The 6,129-nt window shown below is 42.7% G+C and overlaps 1 long non-coding RNA gene across 1 annotated transcript; it reads left to right on the plus strand.

The window, feature by feature from the left end:
- The first annotated feature begins 3,943 nt into the window (after nucleotides 1–3,943).
- On the plus strand, nucleotides 3,944–5,478 carry LOC123100001 (uncharacterized). The gene is made up of 3 exons (XR_006448327.1): nucleotides 3,944–4,080; nucleotides 5,199–5,387; nucleotides 5,463–5,478. It is a non-coding gene; the product is annotated as an uncharacterized lncRNA (long non-coding RNA).
- The last annotated feature ends 651 nt before the right edge of the window (nucleotides 5,479–6,129 follow it).

The following is a 6,129-nucleotide window of genomic DNA, read 5'->3' on the forward strand; positions in this document are numbered from 1 at the left end:
ACAGAAACCTCCGGAAATTAACCTAGATCGGAAGTTCCGCCACCGCAAGCCTCTGTAGCCACGAGAAATCAATCTAGGCCCTCTCTGGCACCCTGCCGGAGGGGGCCATCATCACCGGAGGCCATGGGGAAGGATCTCGGAGGGGCCATCATCGCCATGAAGGCCAAGGACCAGAGGGGGAACCTCTCCCCAACCAGGGGGAGGCCATGGAGGAGGAAGCACAAGGGGGAGAACCTCTCCTCCTCTCTCGATGGCGCCGGAGTGCCATCAGGAGAGGAATCATCGCTGCGGTGATCGTCTTCATCAACATCAGCATCACCATCCTCATCTATTTTACGCGGTCCACTCGCACCCCGCTGTAATCCCTACTTGAACATGGTGCTTTATGCCACATATTATGATCCAATGATGTGTTGCCATCCTATGATGTTTTGAGTAGATATCCTTTGTCTTGATTGATGATCTAGATTGGTATGAGTTGTATGTTTTATTTTGGTGCTGTCTATGGTGCTCTCCGTGTCGCGCAAGCGTGAGGGACTCCCGCTGTAGGGTGTTGCAATATGTCCACGGTTTACTTATTGTCTGTGTTGCTTGAGTGACAGAAGCATAAACACGGATAAGTGGGTCACGGCGTATGGGATAAAGGGGACTTGATACTTTAATGCTATGGTTGGGTTTTACCTTAATGATCTTTAGTAGTTGCGGATGCTTGCTAGAGTTCCAATCATAAGTGCATATGATCCAAGAAGAGAAAGTATGATAGCTTATGCCTCTCCCTCATATGAAATTGCAATAGTGATTACCGGTTTTGTTAACAATTGCCTAGGAAAATTCCGCACACTGGTCCATCATTATTCCACACTCGCTATTTATAATATTTAGTAATATATTCTAACTTTATGATAACAGCACCTACTTTTATGTTTTAGCTCTCCGATACCATGCAAAGTTATCCTCTTCATACCCACAACGTAGTTTTATTTCTCGTTTCTAGTTGGAAGCAAACGTTCGGTGTACATAGAGTCGTATCAGTGGCAGATAGGGCTTGAGAGAATATTGGTCTTACCTTTAGTTCCTTGTGGGTTCGACACTCCATACTTATCACTTCCACCTTTGGAAATTGCTACAATGACTCCCTGCACTTGGGGATTATCACTCTTGCATCACTTTATTTACTCATACCAACTAATTTCAAATTTGAAGGATGCAATTGAAACTCCAATGGCGCAACAGGTATGTTTTAAACCTGTTTCTTTAATGTGTTTGCTGTTGTAACTTGCTCTATCTTGATTTCGGTTTCAATTAAATAAACAGTTATGTTCTCATGCCATGCACATTACAAGTGTTGTTATTGTTGTGTAGTTTCCCACACTTATATTCTGTCTATGCTGCTTTGTCTTAAATAGATATGATTTGAAATGTCTCTATCTTGATTTGGCAACATAAACTAGAATGATATAGACCATACAGTGACCATACTACATAGATATATGTTTGTTTCATATTGTTATCCTATCCACCTTACTACTGAACTGGTTTACCAAAATAAGTTTCATATACAATATGGTAAACCTGTGATGTGTCTGTTTGTTTCTCTTTTAGAATGCGGATAAAATATTGGAAAAGAGTACCCCATTATGCAATGGTAAAGGAAGTAATCTCTACTCCTAATGTCTCAGTTGGTAGTCTCTGCCGGTTAATTTTCGTCCCACCTCCCCTGGTTTATTTTCGTCCTCCCTCCCACATCACATGTAGACACGTCGACCAAAAAAACCAGCGATCCCTCCACGTTCGTCGATCCAAGGACAGTCCTCCGGTCGCACCAGAGAAAAAGGGCCGAAAAAAACCTACGAAAAAAAACCAGCGATCGCTCGCTGCTCCATCCCTCACCCCCGCCGCTCGAGCGAGAACCACCGAGGTTCCCCTCGACTCCCCTCGATCTGTTTGCCCCAGCCGCCATAGCAGAGCACTTCGCCGACGCCAAGATGCAAGGGGAGCCGCCGCCACCGAGGTCCAAGAGGAGCCGCCGCGATCCTCCTCTGCACGCATCGCCGCCTGCGACGCTACATAACCACGGTCTCCACCGGTGCCGCGATGGCTGTGCCCTCCACCCAGATCCGTCCGCCATTGGCCCTGTATTGTCCCTCCCGATGGGATCCAGCCTCCACCACTGCGCACGGTGCAACGGGATCCACCACGGACGAGGGAAAGGCCGCGCGCGGGCGTCGTGATGTGGTCATCACGTGGCGCGGCATGATCCAGGCTCTGGAATGGGTCGACGATCTTGAGTTCGACATAGTGCCACCCAAAGGCCCCCTTTGTGTGGCCGCCTGTGCAGACGCTTGGTGCACCGCGGCTGGATCTCCATCTCCACCAACAACAGGGACAACGCCAGAGACCAGGTAATCTTGTGAATACGATGGCACTGTCATGTACATGGTGCACGGTTTAGTGTTGAGCTCACTTGCAGCTGCATGCTCATGCAACCATGGATGTCAGGCACGGGATGTGTTGGACATTGTTCAGTGTCAGGAGGTGAGCATCACCATGACGAGGCACAGCCTTGGGGCAGCACTGAACGCATTTGACATCACTGAGAATGGCTACAGCTGCACGGCTGCCGCAGCGTGTTCACTTTCGCCCTGCGCGACGGCAGCACCGGCTTCAAGAAGCGGTTTAACGCTGCCACGGCCATCGGCCTCTGTGTTCTGTCGCGTCTGCAATGCTCGAGACATTGTCCACAATGTTGATGAAGGTGAAGGAGATGGAAATTTCAGATAGGACAACATAAAAAATATTCAGGCATGTCTTTACCACTACAAAATATTCAGTCACTGCCCTTGTGCCAATTCTTTTCTGCTTTATCCATGAATCAGTCTGTCTTCCCCAAAATTCAAGCATTTGAAGTTTTGAACTAAAGCTTAGTTGATGTAGGGAAGTGAATTGTAGACGTATTTTTTAATTTATATTTAGTACTAGAATTCTGTTTTCAATTCAGTTTCACATCATCGTGTCACTAGAAATTTCAACATGGTATGCTTGTTCGTTTAGACTAGACAACTTTATGAAAATGCGGCATCGGCATCAGTATGCTGCCATTGATCTTATTGCCAAGCTTTTTTGTACATCATCTGACACAACATCATATAGTCAATATGATTCCCTATGCACACTGCCCATTAACTGAATTACTAGAATGTTCATTGTTTTCTTCCATGTGTATCCCTTGGGGTGTGGTTCTTATGAGCACTTATTTGGAGGTTTATGGAGTCCTCCTAGAGTTTGAGAAATTTTAATGAGAATTGGTTTGACAGAAACGGGAGGAGGGGCCATTAGGACAATTTTTACGTAGAAGAGATCTCGGGCAGACTGGAACCTATGGACCAAAACTGGGGCAAGAGTTCAGTAGCTTTGTTGTTGTTGTTCTGGAACTCTTTATGTCGTGAAATAGCTAGGAAAATTGCATTGGTGCACTTTGTATAATGTGGGGTCCTCAGACCGAGACAATATTGTAAAAAAACGCACCTTAAGGTTTGCATCGTTTGTATTAAGGTTGTTCCTTATTTCTAATGAACATGCTTTAGAGGTGTTTTTATAGATGTGCTCCTGCTTCTATCTACTGATCAAATGACTTTCTATTTCATTGTTTTCTGCCAATATATTATTCAGTAGTAATGACTGATAAGAATAAGATAAGCCAGCCGTGAGTGTGAAGTAGCAAGATAGTTTGAAAATTCAGAATCTTCATTGCAAGTACACAAACTGATGTTTTTTGCCCACGCATTGCTCAATGATAATTTATACCATGTCTTTAATTTACTAGATGAACTGCACACCTGAACGCAGCACTAATGGAAAGATTCAGCATCTTGGTCGGCTGCTCGCGGCGGGGCTTGTGGTTGGTGGTTGCGGCAGTGGCAGAGCAGTGTCTGAGAGTGCGGTGCAAGCAGTGGCCCCTGCTATGTGGGCTGATGGGAGCACACCGTCCAAGCAGCACTTCAAGTCTGACAATGTCCCCTCTACACCAAGGTAGGTGGGCACTCGTGCAAAGATCTAACATCTTCACCGACTAGGACTAAGGTATATGTTTTCTTTTGCCCGTGTGATGTGGTGATAATTTGTTATGCATATGTTTGTAGATGTTAGTCAGTATTTGGGAGATATGAGGTAGTTTGCTAGATAAGAATAGAACAAGAACAGGAAGGAGCTTTAGTTGGGCCATGTCATTGTGAACTTGGAGCACAGAAATTTATAGGAGGTTGTTGTCGTAAACCAGGTGCTTAAGATCTGCGGAACTATAACATTTTTTGAGTCTAAGTAAAACAAATTTACTTTCTGGGTCTAACTATGTTAATAATTTCTTGCGTGAATAGATGGGCCAAGCCAAGCAGGCCATCACCAACCTATTCGTGCTTTGGTTTATTTTATTTGAGTATTTGTGTTCTTAATCTTTGTTTTCACTGGTGTGTGCTCTGTCCTCTCAGGCTAGATTTGAATTTGTTGTCATAGAAAAAATATTTTTATCGCCTTTAATACTAGAGGTGATCCAGTTATGTATGCAAGACTATGCAAGATCCTACAAAAAAGTTGAACCGAAAAGTCTTATTTTTTACTCCATTAAGTTTCCTTAGTTATGTGTCAAAATGTTGGGAGAATAAAGTTCATGCTCTGTTCGCACACGGCGGAGACAACCATGGCAAAGTCACCGAGGGGCATCCGGATAAAGTGAGACACTGCGTTGTATATATATGGCCAGAATATATAACCAGGTCCTGTATAAAATGCACGATGGGTATTCTATATTTCACATTCATAAATCTTCCATGTAAATTGTTCATGCTAATTATATGTATTACTTGCAAACGAAGCGAAAGACAACATTCCTGACATTGTACAAGAATATCTCAAGCGGCGTTGTACATGAATATCTCGAGTACATTAAATAGATCTTAGTTGGAATAGATACTTATCATTGCTCTCTTTGTATACATTGTTGAATTACATGTGAAATTTGAGTAACGAGACACATATTTATTATTTGGATGCGGTTTTTCACTTTCCTGAGTTGTATACATTATATTTATATGTTCAATCAACAAAGAAAAAAAGCCCGTGGCAACGCACAGGTGTTCTACTAGACAAGACAAAATTTAATGTGCGCATGTACATTATTATTCTTCTTACCATCCAATTTTTAGGAAGGAATGAGCCCGGAGCTCGACACCCCATCCAATGGGCTTAAGTCTTAAGAAACTTCAGTGCATACTTAACATGGAGCAGCCTATGGACAATGATTGCTTCAACACCGTCGTGCGTATACTGGCATGTGACGAGGGAGTATTGTTCATAGACCCTCCTATATACACTACATGGATCTAAGATTTTGTGTAAGTTATCATAACTCTTCATTCTATGTGGCATTAGTATCAACATTTTGAAACAATATCTCTTTTTTTACTTAGTCCAAGATGCTAGAGTGAACACGAGGTCAGAAGTTTTGCGAGAAGGAAACTATCCAGACGTTGGCGACATCATTTGATAGCTGGCCTGGGATGGACAACGACATCTCATCGTGCAACATGGTAAGTAAAGTATTTTGTCTATTGTTATCATGGTTTATTGTTGTTTCTAATAGCTCCACTTGTAGATTTATCTTCCCTATGCATCCATCGGCCGATACATCTTGTATGTCATCGACAAAGAGGCACGTCGTCTATATATTATGGACCTTATTCAAACATCACAATCGTCAGCGGATAAAAATTTGAGGCATGCACTGAAATTAAAAAGTTTTGCAAGAGATTCCAAAGAAGCACTTGAAATAAAGCTGCCTGGTTGGAATTCCGATATATCTAAATGGAAACCTTTGTTTCCGTTTGGTATTCCAACGAGTATATATGGGCAATGAATTCATAATAAAAACATTTATTTTTGTTATCACTATATTCTTATTATTAATTTAAAAAATTGTAGGAATGTGTCTGGCTATTTTGTTTTTCATTTTATGCTCTGGTGGAACGGTAATAAATTGGTAAGCCGGTTTGCGCGGTGAGTATTGTTTTAAGACCTTCGGCGTGAAATTTTCATACTAACTACATATATTGTTTGTGCAGGATGGGTATGAGTTGA

This window comes from Triticum aestivum, chromosome 4D (assembly GCF_018294505.1).
Source record: "Triticum aestivum cultivar Chinese Spring chromosome 4D, IWGSC CS RefSeq v2.1, whole genome shotgun sequence".
Taxonomy (NCBI): Eukaryota; Viridiplantae; Streptophyta; class Magnoliopsida; order Poales; family Poaceae; genus Triticum; species Triticum aestivum.